Source organism: Cinclus cinclus, chromosome 3, assembly GCF_963662255.1.
Source record: "Cinclus cinclus chromosome 3, bCinCin1.1, whole genome shotgun sequence".
NCBI classification, from domain to species: domain Eukaryota; kingdom Metazoa; phylum Chordata; class Aves; order Passeriformes; family Cinclidae; genus Cinclus; species Cinclus cinclus.
The window spans coordinates 51,056,401-51,074,196 of NC_085048.1; the positions used below are offsets into that span (position 1 = coordinate 51,056,401).

The 17,796-nt window shown below is 34.7% G+C and overlaps 1 protein-coding gene across 1 annotated transcript in view; it reads left to right on the plus strand.

Moving 5' to 3' along the window:
* Window positions 1–17,796, plus strand: part of NKAIN2 (sodium/potassium transporting ATPase interacting 2) — a 513,845-nt gene that overhangs the window by 318,886 nt on the left and 177,163 nt on the right. The gene's annotated exons all lie outside the window — the stretch shown is intronic.

The following is a 17,796-nucleotide window of genomic DNA, read 5'->3' on the forward strand; positions in this document are numbered from 1 at the left end:
AGCTTTGTTTTTCTATTTCCCATCATCATACTTTAAAAAAATTGTACATATCTTTTATGATATGTCATTCATTAATTTTCTTTAACTTTATGATTATTATTCTAGACATTTGACTTAATTCATGACACTTTCTTCATTAAGGGATAAAACTTGACTACTAATACTTGACAAGAGAATTAATGGAGTGCTTTTTGGGAAGATAAACTGTCCTTTAATATGCTTGGCTTGTAGTAGTTGGAATTTTACGTCTCTGATTACATTGACAGTGGAAAAATTGAGTATTAAATCTTCAATGTAATGTCAGATTTTACTTATCTTTTTATGATCTGTATCTTGCTCTGCCCCTTATATAACAAAAAACAAAGTTCAGTGAAGTACATGTTATTAGACTGTGTTAAATTTTGAAGGTTTACTCTTTTTCCTTTTAGTGTGATTTCAGCTATCAACGTAGGTGGTCTAGTTGCTCAGCTTACTGTTCGCTGACTCACATAGCAGGTGATTGACTGAAATGTTATGAATTTTCATCCCAGTACTTATAGACTATTTCAACAGTGGTATAAAATGGGCTTGTCTGCTCGAGGAGACCCAAGAGTTATTTTTTTCCACACAAGAATCAAATAGACGCTCAAATAAAGCCTGTCCTTTTTTATTTTCTTGATCCATGTAACTTTCTTCCCAGCGGGATGGAATAATTAATTTGGTTCCTTTCTTTAAGGGAGAAAATTGTTTTGATTTCCCAATTGGAAATCAAGATCTCCATGAATGCCCAAGCTTGTATGGGGCTGTGAATCATGTTCAAAGAAACTTATTTCCTTGTTTGAATTTAACTTCAGGGAAAGGCATCAGATTTCCAAGATTTACTTCAGTGCCCTTGAAATCAGAATCTGGATCATGCTGTTTTTTAGAACTGGGAGACTTCAACTCATAGAATCACAGTATCTCAGAGGAGGTGAAGTTGTGAGGGAACTCTGGAAACTATCTAGTCCACACATCCCAAACACCGCACTAACCAGGCAGGGTGAGCTGCAGCAGGATGTCCAGGATGATGTGGTTCCTGATGTGCCCCAGGACATGGCTGGCCCTTCTGGCTGCCTGGACCCTGCTGATGCATATCCAGCTTTACACTGACCAGGATCCCCAGATCCCTTTATGTGGCACTGCTTCCCAGCATCTCACTCCCCAGTCTGTCTGTATATCCCGACTTAATCCTTCCTAGGTGCAGAATCTGTCATGATCCACTGTTGGACATTGTCATTCAGGTCCATTGCCTCTTGGTCTTTTGCTTGGTCCTACAGAAAAGACTGGCTTTCTCATCTTCATTCCTTTCCATCAGGTAATTTCCTTCCCTTGTCTTCATTGATGAGAAGTCTTTTCCTCCTTCCTCCTTCCTCCTTCCTTAGGGCTGCTGTGGAGAGGACAGGTCTCCACAAATGTCTGAGCACATCTGGCACCATGAATCAGATTTTAGGCAATGGTTAATACATTGTGGGAAATTACCAAGTCCCAGTCTCGTAACAAAGGCCTTTTGGAATGAAACTGGCAGGGAAAAGGTAACACAGGAATCTTTTTTTTCTGAAATACAAGCAAATTATAAATATTCTTAGTGTGCCATTGCTCTGTAACTCAGAAATTAGTAGAAAGTAGATTTAAAGTTGTGATGGTGTCTGCTTGTACTTGACTCATTCTAAGTCACCAGTCTTAAGTTCTGTTCTTTAAATTTAGTTTCGAATCACAAACTCAAATACATGCCCTGAGTTTAAGAGATTGGAATTTCTCCTAAAAGTAGGTCACAGAAAAAAGATCTGAATCATTAAATGATGTTATTCATATCAGAAGAATAAAGTCAAAATCTTATTATGTACTGTTCCAGACTTTTAAGCACTGAAACCTGAAGCTGAATTTTAGTTAACTGAAAAATACCTTTCAAATTTGGAGTAAACAAAAAAAAAAATCTGTCAGCAAAAATATATGAATCTTTGATAAACTCATCTCTCAGTCCCAATCATATTACACATTCAATGCATGCATAGGCTTATAGAATTGTCACACATATATTAAAGGAGTACTAGAAATATCAATTTATTTTATGTCACTGAGTCCAATACTTCAAATGCTGAATAATCTGATGCATATTTAGGATAAAGCATTTTATCAGAAAGTATTTATCTGGATGGTAAAATAAGCTGGGAGATATACTAGTATAGATAGAACACAAGTTTCATGATGCAAAATGCTTTGGAGAAAACATTGGATGTTCATTAACTGATAAGAATAGAATATGAAAATGCATAGCAGGATGAAGAAATAGTTAAAAGTTGTTTCTATAAAACAGATTGTTAGATAAAATATTTATCCTATTTATTTGATAATTAGCTAATTTCCAGAATTTCACTCAGCCTTTTGCATAATGTAAGGGTATGTAGAGCAAAAAGGTTTTTAAAATTTAATCTTCTTCACTTTTTAGCAAAATCACTGTACTTCTTGAATGGCCTTATGGTGTTTGAGAACTTCAGGTGTGTATGTTTCAAATTGCTTAAGGGTTGGAAATCTGCTACTTAGGAGCAAGTGTAGGAGTTTGTAGGGATGCATGAAAAATAGATGTAGCCCAGCTGTGAAGCAGTAGAGAAGGCCTCTAAAATACATGTCAGCAAAACTGTCAGTGAAAAAAAAAGCCAATTAAAAACATGATAACCACAATGCAACCTGAATTTTTCTGTGCAGTAGTTTTATTGGGATTTTTCAAGTTCCCTCTCCACGTACATAATCATTGAAATATGATCCAGGTATGTTCAAAATTAGAACACTTATATTTAGAGTTCTTCACAAATTGTAGTGTCTTCCTTTATGTAGACAAAATCTTTTCATTAATACATAAGCAATCTAAAAATGTTGGGGAAACAAAACTATTCTTTTTACCATTTTGCTTGTGCTTGATTTTGGGAAAGTCAGTTAATACTTTGGATGAAAATTTTGAAGAAAAGGTCTCTGAAGTTTGACTTCTGCATGTTAAAGTGCTGGTGACATTTCCTGAGCTACTGAATACACCTGGTTATTTTTATCTCAATGGATAATTTTCACATAAACAATCTGTTTTCTAAAATTCATAGAAGAATGTTTCATCTTCATAGTGAAAGACAGGAACATGACTTTTACGAACACTGGCTTTGGTTTAAAATTGGAAAATATTTCCAATAAACAATTTTATTGATATATTTACTATATATGTTTGCCTAAATGAAATTATTTTTCCAATTAGAAGGGTTTGAGGCATTTTTTTGCCATGTCTGTGCTTTGATGAGTCCAGGAATGATTGGTCTTTCTTGGCTAGGTTTTTATCTAGTATGGAGGGAAAGTTTATATTTGGATGTTTTAACTTCTTGCATTTTTCAAAATGCTGTTTGCTATTGGGGTTGTTTTAAGGCAAGAAAAGGAGTATATAATGCAGAGGCAAAAGCATTTCCCATCTCTCTGTCACGCAGATTCTGATAGAGTTCAAATGAAAACTCAAATGAAAACTCACAGTGTAGTAGAAAGTCTAGTCAGCCATACTTATGGCAAATAATGTCTAACACTGTGCCAAAATTAATTGTGTATGTAAATGAGAATACTGTAATAATGGTCTGGTACATGGAGCACTGGCATTTCGCATCTATGATCATTTAAATCTAACCTGAGGTTTTAACCACAATTAGAAGAGTGGCTTAGGGTTATTACCTGTTAGACAGTAGTCCCCCATTATCCTTAATAAAGAGGATATAATTTATCACAATTAGGCTTAATTGTCTGTGTTCAGCAGAGTATCAGGACTAAGACACCATGGACAATCACTTTTTTCCTTTCATCCTCAAAGGTGATTTTTCTCAGCTCAGTTATAAAAAATCTGAGCATCTCATTTAAAAAAAAACCAATAAAAATTATAAATTCTGACTCTGTCACACAATTCCTTCTTCTCTGAGGCATTCTAGGCAGTTCAGTTAGGAGACATGACACTTAGAAGATACCTCAAGGTGTATTACATTATATACGCAGAAACTGAAAAAATATGCTTTGCATTGCATGGACTCATTATATTGGCAATTCTGCTGAATACTATGATGGCAAATCTTTAGATGGTTAGAGAGAATAAATAAAACCTAACACACAGGCAAGCTCACCTGCCCCTCACTCAGGCTACAATTTTTTGAAAAGCTGTACAATCATTCAAGCTTTTTCCTCTCTTATGGAAGGTTTGATATCCCATATGCTGCTAAGTGTTACAAAACTGCAACTTATGCTTAAACATCTGAACTGCCTGCAGTAAATTTGATTGTTTCAGAGGACAACCTTCTTTATCAGTTTTGTTTTGTTTTGTTTTTTGTTTTTCTCAACAGTCTGTATTACCACCACTGCCAAATGCAAAATGCTCATAGGCAAAAGAACACCTCTGCCATTTGTACAGTGGCTTCATGAGAATAAGGAGAAATGTGGGAAAATTTTAAAATCTAGGTTTTCTTCTTTTTATATATGTAGTTTTTGTTTTTCAAAATCCTACTGAGTGTTGTAGTTCAAGATCAATGTTAGGGTGAAGCACAAAAGCATGGCTCTATTTCAGAAATAATAATAATAAAAAAAAAACTTCCAGTTTAGCCTGTGATTTTTTCAGGTTGAACTGATCTAAAAGTCAATTATATTCCTAACAATATGACACTAAATGCAGACAATTACCTTTCTTTTACTGGACATATGGGAATTACTCTCTTCTGGGAAAACTGACATGAAATGACTTCAAGGTGTACAGGGCTTCCTTACCAAATTTGGTGTTAAGATACCATAGTGATAATATGATATGAGGAACAAGAAAATCTATCAGCCTTCCCTCATAGTCTTCCCTCTTAAACAAGGGCAATATTAAATCTCAGGATGTTTTTTGTTCAAATTGTGTGGTGTTGGGTTGTTGGGTTTTCTTTTCAAGAAACAATGAATGAACAGAACAGAACCGAAGTGTTTGTGGGGTTTTGTTCTTAAAGGACACATTGAGAAGGAATCATTTCTTCTCAAGGTTAAACACAGTATTCACTTGCAGATGCTGTTCTCACCAACAATCCCTTTCCATTACACCAGCATCCCCTCTTCAGCCTCTTTAAGGACACGTGTTCAGCATCAGAAGCTTATACTCAGTCCCTAAGAAAAGTAGAAATAGATGCAGATGTGGCAAATGCACCCACATATTGTGATAAGCATTATTTGTGCCAGGATTTATTGTTTTGTAAATGCATGGAATGAGAAAGGAATTATCACCCTCTAAAGCAACATAGTGCTATATTTGAAGAAATTTATGTAATGAAGAATCAAGATTTTACTCTTTCATTTGACATATAAAATCTATGTCTCAAAATGTGCTGGTTTTGACCTAGGAGCAATGGGGAATTTAAGCAGTCTCTTCAGTGCAGTAGCAATGCAATACATTTCTACAACATCTTCCCTGAGTCTCAAGGGACCTATCTGTGATCTTTCAACATGTCAAGCATACTGGATCTAAATAATTTCTTATGTGCTGAAAGGAAAAATGGATGTTGTTTAGGTCTCCTAGACAACAGACTATGCTTCAAAGACAAACTATGTAATAGGTATTTATCTGATTCAAATCTAAAATTCAATTTGGGAGTGAAATAACATGACCATCTGGCACTCTTTTACTAGGCTGCTTCAGATGGACAAATAAAATTCAGCCAGGCTTCAGTGCTATTCAGTTCAAATGTTGGGTTTTGGTTTTTTTTAGTTTTTTTTTTATTTTTTTTAATAGATATCTAGACAGAAATATTTCTCCTACATTTTCCTTATAGAAAACGTAATTCCATTAATTTTAGTGTACTGATCTTTCTTATAACATAATGGTAATTTTACTTTGCGTAAATTTTGTTTTCCAAATGGACAAAATCTTACTATAAACCAATAATTAGTAATGTATTTATTTGTGTCTCTTTAAATATTATTTTTAAAAAATATTCCTTTTTTAGACATATATTTCCCCTTATGAATAGTTTAACTTTTCCAATAAATGTCTGCTATCCTCAAACACCAACTCAGGTACAAAAGTAAAATCAATTAGACTGAAATTTTTGTAACTGGTACAGAAAGGGGAATATTCTTCACAGAAATTTTAAAAAAATAATTAGGTCAGAATTCTTTCTTATACACCAATGATGACATCTTTAAAACCACAATTATGAAAAAATCTCAGTATTATTTCTAGCATATATGGTGTCATACATAATCATTGGTTTGAAGTGTTGATCCGAGTAAAAACACATGGACTAAATAAACTCATTTTTAGCCACATCAGATTTCAGGTGAAAATCTAACTAGCTGAGGCAAATTTAGATTAACTTTTTTCCAGGACTAGTTCTTGAAGAAAGAAGGAAAAAAAAATGAATGAAAATAATTTGAATTATAAACAGTGAAGACAATCCTTTAATAGTACATTATCCTAAAGAAATAAATTTTCTAGGTGAATTGTTGAATTTTCGCACTGGAAACTCATTCACAGTCTTCACTCTGCCAATTAAATAATGCTAAAGTAACATTTAAAAATTGGTTTCCCTGAAAATTAATATTTGAGGTACCCCAGATTAAGAAAAACATTTTATAATTTGCTTCCCAAGTAATATTACTTTTTTTCTATCAGGAAAAATAATGAGTATGCTTCTTACTTCATTCATTGCTTTTAAATTTGTCATAGCCACATAAGTTTAAGAATATTAATTCAGGAATCCATAAAATTTAAATTATACCTTTGTAAAATTAGATGGACTTGCCAAGTAATTGGCAATTACTTGTAATTTAAAGTAATTTAAATTTTTTAATTTAAAACACTATATGTGCATATATAAGTAGATATGCTGTTTTTTAAATTAAAATGTTACACAGATATTCTAGCAAAATATTTTTTTTTAAAAAAAAAAAGACCTCTTTTTCTGCCAGTTCTTATTTTCAGGAGCTAAGCTAATACTTGCCACATTCACATGTCTGAGACAATCCTGATACAAAATGATAAGATAATTGTAATTAACAGGTATTTTTTTTTCTCTCTCTTTTAAATACTTGCTATATCTTTCTAAAGCAGGTGTTTGGCTGTCAAAATCAGCCACGTAGCTTTTTCCTGTTAAGAAGTGTTTCCATGAATCTTTTTACTGCTTAAAATAGTTTGAAGGTTTTTTCAGCTGTTTCATCTCAATGTTAACTGCACTGCAGTTATCCATAGGAAATAAATGTAAATTATTTAGTTTCTGTAATTTTAATTGTAAACTATGTGCACTTTAAGATGAGAAATGAAAAGATAAAGTCAGAATAAGAGATAAAACTTTAGCCCAGTAGTCTTGCATGAATAAATTGCTAGTAATTTTTTAGATGAGATTGCTTTGAGATGTACATATAAAATGGATATTTTTCATCCCTCATACTGGTTTTCATAGTAGGGTAATTCTGTGGTATTTGAAGGATTTTTATAAAAGCATATCTCAAGCTTCTGTGCCATAAGCCCCTGACATGATGAAAAGAAAATGCACATAACTTCAGTGGGACTCTGTCCTGGTATTCCGATATGGGACCGCATTTGCACAGGAACAGGTGGGGAGGGGTAGTGTCTGAACTGTGGGTTCAGTGTCTCAGTAAGGAGACCCCAATGACTTAAGGATTGCAAAGGGTGACAGACTGACAGGTCACTGACAGTTGCCTCCACCTGTTATGATCTGATTATTAAAAGATGTCTCTGCCTGGATTAAGGTGCAAACAAGATCATAGGCTGAAGTCAATAGCATGGATTTTATTTATTTAACAGCAAATGTGAGGTAGAGAGATAGAAAGAAATACTAAAAAGAAGGGGTGCGGAGGGCTGGGGGAGGGAGAGAGAGATGGAGAGATCAAGCAGAAGATAATTACCTTCCATGGATACTGCGGGATGGATACTGCTGGTCCTCCTCCACCCTGGTCGTCTCAGTGGTGGGGGTCCCAGAGTCATTCTTCTGGTGGTACTACCTTTATACAGTTCAAGTTCTGAGTATCCTCAGGGTGGTTGCAGATGTTCCTACAACATGGGCTCACATGTGTGTAAGCATTTGTTTCCTTTATCACAGTCTGTGCAGTGGGATTTTTTGTCTGGTGTGCTAAATAAATCTTCACGTCCATTAGACTAGGAATTACAACCTTCCTGATGTTGCTATCTGTGCTTATCTCAAGTTTCTGCTGTGGCGGTTTATCTTGTAGCTCCTTCTATGGCCTTGACTGTTGTTTGAGACAGGCAACTACATGCTTTAAATCCTTACACTATCCTATGGGACAGCTGTTGCTTGACCTGGACTGTAAAAATGCTCTGCATTCTTCTCCAGTTTTCAAGTTTCACAGCTGTGTGACAGAGGCTCTCAATGCACAAGAGCAGATCAGTCTGTAGCCTACTCAGTGTTCAAAGATGGAAGAATGCACCAGAGAATGACTGGATATATGTGTGCACATGTTCTCCTCTGAAGCTTCTGAAGCTGGTCTATGTCATAAAAAAAGACACCAGATATTCTTATGGTTGAGTGTTGTATAGATGGAAAGAATTTGGTTTCACTCTCTGGAAACTGAGAGCTCAGAGCTATAATGTATATTTAGTTTCCCAATTGTTATTAAAGGCTTTCTCAAGGTAAAAGGCTTAGCAGTAGCACAGTCTTCACCTCATATTGGCATGGCTTAAATTTTGTCAGGCTATACTTAATGACAGACAGACTGTTGGAAGAACTTCAGAGTCCACATAGTTTAAGTACTCACATTTGGCCACAGATGCCACTGTGAGATCTCAAATTGCCATTCCAAATAGCTAGAATATTAATGGGGAATTAAATCTCTATACCAGTAAACAATGGAGAGAGCATCTTCTTTTCTGCTTCCCTGCCCTGTCTGAACTACTTCTCTTACAGCAGCTGCATTTCTGCCAACTGGCTCTTCTTTCCGGCAAAGAATGATAAAAGCAAACTGTCCTTGCCATTTCGGAAAGATGTTGACAGGAGGAAGATGCAGTGATTCCCTGCATACTTATGGGATCAGTTCTTTCCCATCAGCATCACACATGAATAAGTGACTAACAGCCAAATGCCATTCTCCAGAATGGAGGCATTTAGACTGTGATGGAGAGTCTACTCTGGATTCCTAAAACAACAAAACTCAAGGTCTCATCTCTGCATAAGTATGAGCTTAAATAGTATCAAACCTGAGTTTATTACTAAAGAAAATAAATGGATTTAGGTAGGGCAGTAAAATTAATGTATACAGGTGAACTTCAGTCATGGGTCTTCCTGTCCCTAAGTAAAACAGTAAAATCATCATGTGTAGACCTGATAAATACCACCTAACTAGTGAGAGCTGTGTTTTCTCTGCTAAATTTGGGTGTGCCATGTGTATGTGACTGTAATGCTTGGTACATTAAGCAAGTGGCCAAACAAAGCTCTGCAGGTGCCAGTATATGAAATATGCAATGGTGGTGGCTCTAAACAGCCAAGAGCTCCTGGAACACACAGGCAGTGAAGCAGCACCTCAGTTCAAGACGCACCTGAGTTCTTCAGGCCACTGTACTTTAAGTGCTGTAGTATGTTTTCAGATTAATAATGAACTGCTTTGCATGAGAGAGTAATATGAATGATAATAGCTAAAAAGTTATCATGCAATGTAGGAACAGTTTCCATGGAAGTCCTTGAAGCTAGAATGCTATCTCCTAGGAGTTACTGCATAGCATGTGCCAGATAGTGCTATGTAGCCATGAGACACTTCAAATTACACTGCAGAGACAACTATTGGAGAAAAAAAGATGGCATCCTTAGGCCCCCCAAAGTGAAATGATGGTTGTCCACTGGGAGCAAAGTCACTCTCCTTACAGTAATTTGTGTAGCTTCTGGTTCTGCATAGTGTTGTAAGGTGTCAAAGCTAAAACTTCTCCCTTTTCTCACTTTCTATGTAGCCTGTGTTGTCTCTTAAACAACTGTAACTTTTCAGTGAAGAGAGAAGCAACTCCATAGAAGATGGGTTTTAGAAATAAAAATGGCAAACATTTCACACTGTGTAGAGGTGTGATATGTTACAAGTAATCTTGGAAGAAATGCAGTAGTGGGCAGAGTGCAGGTGGAGTGTTCAGAGCTGCATGTGTAATTCACACTTCGTGTGGTGGGTGCTATAAAAAAAGTCAATACATAAACTCGAAGGCGGATGGAATTCATCACATATCTCTGCTGTTTGTCACCTGAATATCACCAGTGTGTACAGAATGCATCTGTATAACTTAATCTTATCTTCCTTCTAAAAACACATGCTAAGTGTATATTAATTTCTATTCACAGAATTAGAAATGTTTAGTGTAAAATATGTCTAGAATGCTGGGAAATTTTAATTGGAGATAACTTGCACCGCACCAGAACAAAATGCATCTTTTCCATTATCACATTTACTCCTCATCAAGAGATCTGTCATATCAATGTTTCATTTTGGGTAGCTCATTCTATTGAAATGTATAATAAATACTTAACCTGAAAAAAAAAAATTACAGGAAAACAAAACCTATTAATAGTAGCAATCATTATCCTATCCTTATTAAATATATTATGCTTCCTTTTCTTAGCTAGGCCAAATGCTGATTTCTGACAAGTAAATATTCCTGTTTTGCTATTTGATTGACATCTGCAGTGGAGTCCTAAAAGAATGAGGAATGACTGAGGTATCTAAGTATGTTCTTTCTATGGTAAATAAAAAGTGGCCTTCAGGTCTTTGATATGATATTGAAAAATGACTTATTAAAGGGGAACAGTAGGAATTTGAATTGCTATATAGAATTTTCAGTTTTCTGTGAAGAACCTTCCTGCTAGTTTAAATTGTAAACATCTGAAAATACAGTGTAAATTGATGTTCTATTTACTGTGCAGCAGTCACTTCAATATGCTTGCCTTGAAGCCTCAAAAGCAAAATCCTGTGTATTAATCCTATGGCTTCAGAAAAGCAGGGAGAAAAATAACCATTGATGCTTATAAATATGAATCCTGCAGAGTATAAGTAAAATAAATTTATACAGAAAACCTTGAACAGTTCCTACTGCAACACCAGCCCAGTTTCATTCTGAGCTGTTGAGCTAGAAATGTGAGAAAATGAAGTGACTGAAGCCTGTCAGAAAAGAAAAACAGCTAGTGGAGTGATGATATGATCCACAGACGGAAGCATTGAATCCACTACCCTCACTGCATTGATTAAAGACTGTCACTATTCAGGTGAATTGAAACCTTCACCGAAGCCATGGTAGAGATGAGCACAATAAAAAGTTGCCTTTCATCTGTAATTCAGTAGGACTCTGAAGTAGGGATTTTTTTTTTCTTTTTTTTTTTCTTCAGCTGGGTTATATTAGATGGCTTGTGAGAAGAAATAAATATCATGTACATTTCTTCCAGTAAATTCCTTGTTTTATAGGATGTGTTAACAGTCAGATTAGGCAAAACCTTCAATACAGCTAAACTTTCCAAATATAGCTTAACCTTACTGGTATAACTTTTATCTTGAGTTGATCCAGTTTGCATAAAACATGCATCACATTTAGCCTCATTTGATGAAGCTGAACTTTGAAAATACCACAGATTTCAACACTTTGGTCTCTCCTGATCCAAATGGACGCTGGTATTTCATCCCAATTGTGACAGAAAATAATCCTTTTTCATTATCCAAAAAAAAAAAAAAAAAAAAAAAGACATTTTTTTCAGTATTTTGAACTTTGTGGTTTTGTTTATGTTTTCAGTATTTTGAACTTTGTGGTTTTGTTTACGTTGCGGCTTTTTGGTATTTATTTTTTTTAAGACTTCTTTGGACTTTTTTTTTTTTGTGAGAAGACAACCATTTTTATTAAACTATCATCTTTATAGCATTTCACTGCTTGTGGAAAGATTAACTGATCAAAGCCAGAGACATCACCCCTGGAATACTCCTGAGGCACAGATGACTGACAGGGAGGAGGCATTTACATGGAGCTTTTTTCCTGACTCAGAGCTGAATACTTAATCTGGGTCTCCCACATTTAATCACACCTCCTACAGACACAGTCGCTTGGTGCCTGTGAGTAGATCTTCCCAGCAACTTGAGTAGGAAATTCTCCATTTCAAATAGATAATTCAAGGAAGTTATTTCAAAAGTTAGATTTTCCTGGTCTGCCTTCATTACAATGAAGATAGTATTTTTGCCATAAAAAAATCTTGTAATAACATTATTAAATACATTAGTCATGGCAGGCCAGGAGCTGTAAATATCAGGTCTGTGGAAAATGCTCCCAAAATTGGAGGCTTGTCAGGAATTTGACACACATTTAAGTGAGATTCAGCAAAATGCTATAATAAACGTTTCTACTTCCTTAATATGAAATAAGACCTGCAGTTTACAGCACTCCACAAAGAATGACTTGGCTATACTCTGCAGAACACATCAGACCAAACCTCTTCTCTATCACTCATGTATGCACAGTAGCAGAAATCATTCACTGAAGTTTAAGTGTAAAGTAATTATTTCTTCTAACAGTTAAGTTGACTTGACACTATTTCAAATTCATGAAGTTAAACTAATTCAGAATCCTTTCTGTCTCTCAATCAGTTTTAAAACAAAACGTAGACTTTATTCCTTATACCTCAAAAAATATGCAAGTGAACAAAATCCACCTTCTAATTTATGTGAAACTGATTTAATACATGATCTGTAGTAGTAGCATCCGACAAAGCATCCTTAACCTAACAAAATAAAAAAAAAAAACTATTATATTCTGCTATGTTTCTGTCTTGTTTCTACTGAAAAGCTTCCAAAAATCAGGGGAGAAATCCCTGGTGATTTTGACAGATAACCTCCTTTAGTAGTAGAGAATTCAGCTTTTTCTTCATGCTTTATCCTGTCTCAGTACTCTTTTGGCATCACTGCAGAGGAAACATAAAACTTTCAGGATATATTTATTTAATTATTGGAATGTGAACTCTGTTTTGAGTTTGCAATATGGAGATATAAAAGTCAATCACTGTTCAGGGCTTTGGATGGGAGTTTTTATTTCCAATGGCATCAGTTAACAGTACCATGGGATTTCAGTAAGTAATCTTTATGGAATGAAATTGTAACTCAGCATTCTCTGATAAGTTTATTTAATTAAACGTGATTATTTAGAATTTATTAAATTTTGATTTAAAAAGGTCTCTCTAGCATTTTTTAGGTTGTTGATAGTTTCTTTCTTTTACTGCTTAAAATCGTTTGCATCATTGCAGTTAACTCTATCCATCCTTACACAAAGCTTGTCAAGAATAACTGAAAAAAAAGTCAGTCTTACTAAAGGAAATTAATATATCAGAAATAAAGCCAAAAAAACTAGCTGTCGCATATTTGCAGTTTATATCTACTGCACCTGAATGTAATGAAAAACAAATTTTTAGTTAAAATCAAAGTACTGATAAAAGAATATCCCTTCAATGTAGTTTCCTTAGTGACAAAATTTGGCAGAATTTTGCTAGACATTAAAGATGAAAAATAGCCATAAAGAATGCCTGAGCAGAAATTTTTATCCTGTTGATTCTTTCCTCATGATCTCACCTTGCTTCAGCAATATAAGAAACTCATTGCTACAATGAGTTATTCCCATGGCAGCAACAGATAACATGAACTAGATTGCTCGCCTTCTCAGACTCTGGAATGTCAGTCATACACTTCAGTCGTTCCCTTTCTTTTCTTTTCTAACAAATACCAGTTAACCTGAGGGGAAATTCAAGGTGTCTGCACATAGCCCTAACTGTTTAACATCTAATTTCCTGCAAGACAGTTTCTGCATAGCCACGTTTCCTGTGTTTAGTTACCCTTCCCATGTCTTGTGAGGTAGAAGTCACATGCTGTTCGTACTGCTTGGCTCCTGTTTCTGAAATTGATCCTCCATGGATAAGTGTGACTACTTTTAGAACCTGACATAATATGAGCCATGCCAAGTTATTTACTTTATTTTCCTTGCCATTTAGATTCCTGGGTTTTTTTGTTTTGGTTTGGTTTGTTGTTGTTGTTTGTTTGTTTGTTTCTTTTGTTTATTTTCTTTTTAATTCTTTGATCCTTTTAGGATGTAAAGCTTCCTGCAAGGGATCTCACAATAAAGTATTCCCTATCATAGAAAAAAAAAAAAAATCCTGTTGTAATTTTTTTGGTGGTTAAATCTTTTAAAGATCCCAGGTCACAGAGTGGGAGTTTCATAAATGTACATTTTAATAATTAAAATTAAAATTAATTAGAATCTGTGCTGCTGTAGAAGTTTAGGATGAAAATTCTTAGTGCATGCTAAGCAAGAAGAACAATGAATCAGTCACAACAGAGATCATGGGGAAAAACAGGAGTTCCTTTCACATAAATACCAATATTTGATTTGATCTGGAGCAGTTACTAATGGCCTTAGAGAAATGCTTCTTATTCGTAAGCCTACCCTACCACTTATAGCACTGCATGTCATACCTTGCAATAAATCAATGGGATAGAATTGAGTGAATAGACCAGAATCTATTTTCCAAATCCGAGTTTCTTATCACATATATTTGGAGATGGTTTTCATCTTCTTAATTTTTATTTACCTCATGTAAGATACAAGAATGAACAAAAATCTCAGCAAATGCACATTTTTTCTGTGTCTGGGGTTAGGCAATGCCCATTACAGCAGAACAAGCTGACATTTCTCCCTGTGTATCCTCATGGATTCAACTAATGGCTCTTAAGAACAGTCTGAAGAAGGATTTGCTTTCATTATATTTTGTTTGGTAGCCTGTAAGTAACATTCCTTCCATACGTTTCCAATAGTAAACTTTTCTAGTCCACTGGAACTTCTAGAATTTAAAGAACCTGATAGCAATGAATTCCACAGCTGGAATGCATGGAGTAAAAAGAAAGTACTTAATTTATTTTTTTTTCCTCAATTTCATTTAGCCTCTCTAGTAGAAGAAATAAGGAAAACAAAATTCTATTCCCTCCTTCATCTTATCTTTCATTGCATGCAACTTTCTAGCTCCATTTTCTCCAGGCTGTAGAGTCATAGCTACCAACATCTCTTACCACAGTTACAACTTCTTCTCTTGTGGAAGCCATTCCACTTGCTTGATCAGCCTTATCCCCTTTTCTGCATTTTTTCAAGTTCTTCTTTCAGCTTCATATACTCGAAGATCAGCTAAGCAACGGCTTTAAAGCGACATAGTGACCTTTTGGGATGTTTTCCTTTTTCTCCTAATACATTGTAGCACTTCATTTTGTCTTTTAAGAACCTCTGAGTATTGGTCTGAGATTTGAAATACCATCCCCCGAGTCCACTTTCTAGACCAGAAGAACTAGAAATATCCAGATTAAAAGCTACTGTCAGATTTTATAAACACTTAATTTAATCTGTCATTTCATTGCTGAGTTATTCAGCATTGAAGTGCCTTGCAACTCTGTTTCCTGTCTCTGTTCCACTTGTGACTGTCCTGATTTCCTTTTCTCTTGTAGAAATTAAGAGAAGTTTAGAAGTGTCAAACATTCACACATGCTGCTTGTGCTCATTCTTCAGTGAATGTAACAAAGTTCAAGTGAGTTGTTTCTCGTTTATCATGTAGTGTTCTACTTTCTCACTTTATTCTGAAAGCTATTCTATTGGCTATTATAGTCATACCCAAAAGGAAACAAAAACTTAAAAAAAAAAAAAGGAAAGAAAGAAAACCCTTGTAGTAATCATCATTAGAAAGAAAAATTTAGTCTACTTTTTCCTCCACGATCTTGTCCTTCAGTACTCATTTATGGGCACTGAAAAACATTTGTCTGGTTGAGCTCTTCTAATGAACCTAATAAAAAGGGGTTTTCAGACTTTAATGCGTTTACAAAGTACTTCCTCACACTTTCTTTCTGGCCTGTGTTATGCTTTTGCACTTAAATTCTCAGATATTATATTCTTTCTGTTCTTCTAGGCTGAAAGCAAATTATAATTTCTTAATTATAACATATCTTTTATTGCAGATAACTTCTACCTTTGTTGTTGTTGTTGTGGCTGCTGTTATGTTTAAAATCATAATGATGAGTGATCTTCTTACAATAATACTCTTTGGGGCCACACAAATTCACATACGGACTTGAATTCATGGACAGCAGAGAGCAAGCCAAGAATAAATCTCACAGAGGCCCTGGATTGATGCACCACACCACAATTTAATGCCTAATGTAGACATGCCTATTTACTTTGAATCTCCTTCCTATTATTTGAACATTAATTTTCTTTGAATTACATACTACATTTACTACTTACTTTGAAATACATACATATACATATTAATTTAATTTGAGTCTCTTTCCCATGATTTGAACACTACCCATGATAACAGCAAGCATTTTGTATCTTAGGTTTTACCTTTCCATCTGCTTTTATAAAGCATTCTTGCTTTCTCTTTCAGAAATTCTTACCTTGTAGGTTTTATGTTTTTAATGTGCTCCTTCAAGGATGCAGATAATGAACATTTTACCATGACTATTTTAAAATGGCTCTTATAGCCATTATGCCTTAAATCAGATTCTTCACTACTGTACCATTTACCACAAAAAGCTAAATAGAGTATTTATGTATTCTTATATATATTATAAGAATTTAATTAATTGGAAAAAATCATTTACCTGGTGATGGTATATATCAAAGAGTGAGGATTCCACAGTAAATTTAGGTATGAAGTCTGTTAAAATGGTAGAACACCTTCAAAGGAAAACATTTTTAATAAAAGCAGTTTCACATTCATCTACTACAGGCAAAATCCTAAATCCGTCATAAATATAACTGCTATTATTATAAGATGGAACAGTGAAAGGCAGATGGACCTTATTTGCAATAATGTAGCTGGGCTGAAGGTATTTTTCCGCCTCTCTTCCTGCATTAATAATGACAGGTGGTGCTGAAGATAATTTTAACCAGATTATGATGAGCTGTAGTTCAAATTCAAAGAGTTTTTTTTTCCTGGCTGCTCACACTTGGTATATGAGTGAACATTCTTTTAAATGCAGTTCTTCAAAAACAGCATTTGAAGATTTGTGTGTGTGAGCTGATGAGGTTCCTGCCTTTCCTGAAAAGAATTCTTTGAAAAACTTAAAAAGGACATCTTTCAAAAAAAAAAAAAAAAAAAAAAAAGATTCTTCTGACTTTTATGTGAAGATATCTATTTTGATATGAAAATGCTTGTAAGTGGAATTTCCAAACAGCAGATTCCCTCTTTCTGAAAAAAGGATCACAAACTAGGTGGAGAACATAAAAGAACTCTACTTAGTTTAGATCTTGCAAGCTGACAAGGTAGTGTGTTAATTGCAATCTGCTTGCAAGGCAGTGTTTCTTCTTTTTAAGAATAGAGTAAGTGTATACATTTATGTGGTGCTTGGTTTGCCTCACAGCTCAGTGAGTTACCTTCAAAGTTAGCACAGCCCTTGAAGAGAATTTCAGTTTCTTATTCACATTCTTTGAGTTTCACCTTCTGTGTTATATGCATTTATGCATATGAATGTATGCAGATAAATGCAAATGACTGCATATGTTTGAACTTTCTGTAGTTGTTTAGCTGTATGTAGTGGGGAAACAAAGCACTGTGATGCTTAATTTATAACTTAAGTAGGCAAAGAAATGCTTTGTGAAAGGGTTAATTTTCATAGCAGCCCAATTCAGCTGAATGAAAATACATATTAAAATATGTATTAGTGAAATATTAGAGAACTCATGCTTTCTGTCATATCTTTGTGATTAAAAGTTTCATTTTATGAAAAGCAAAG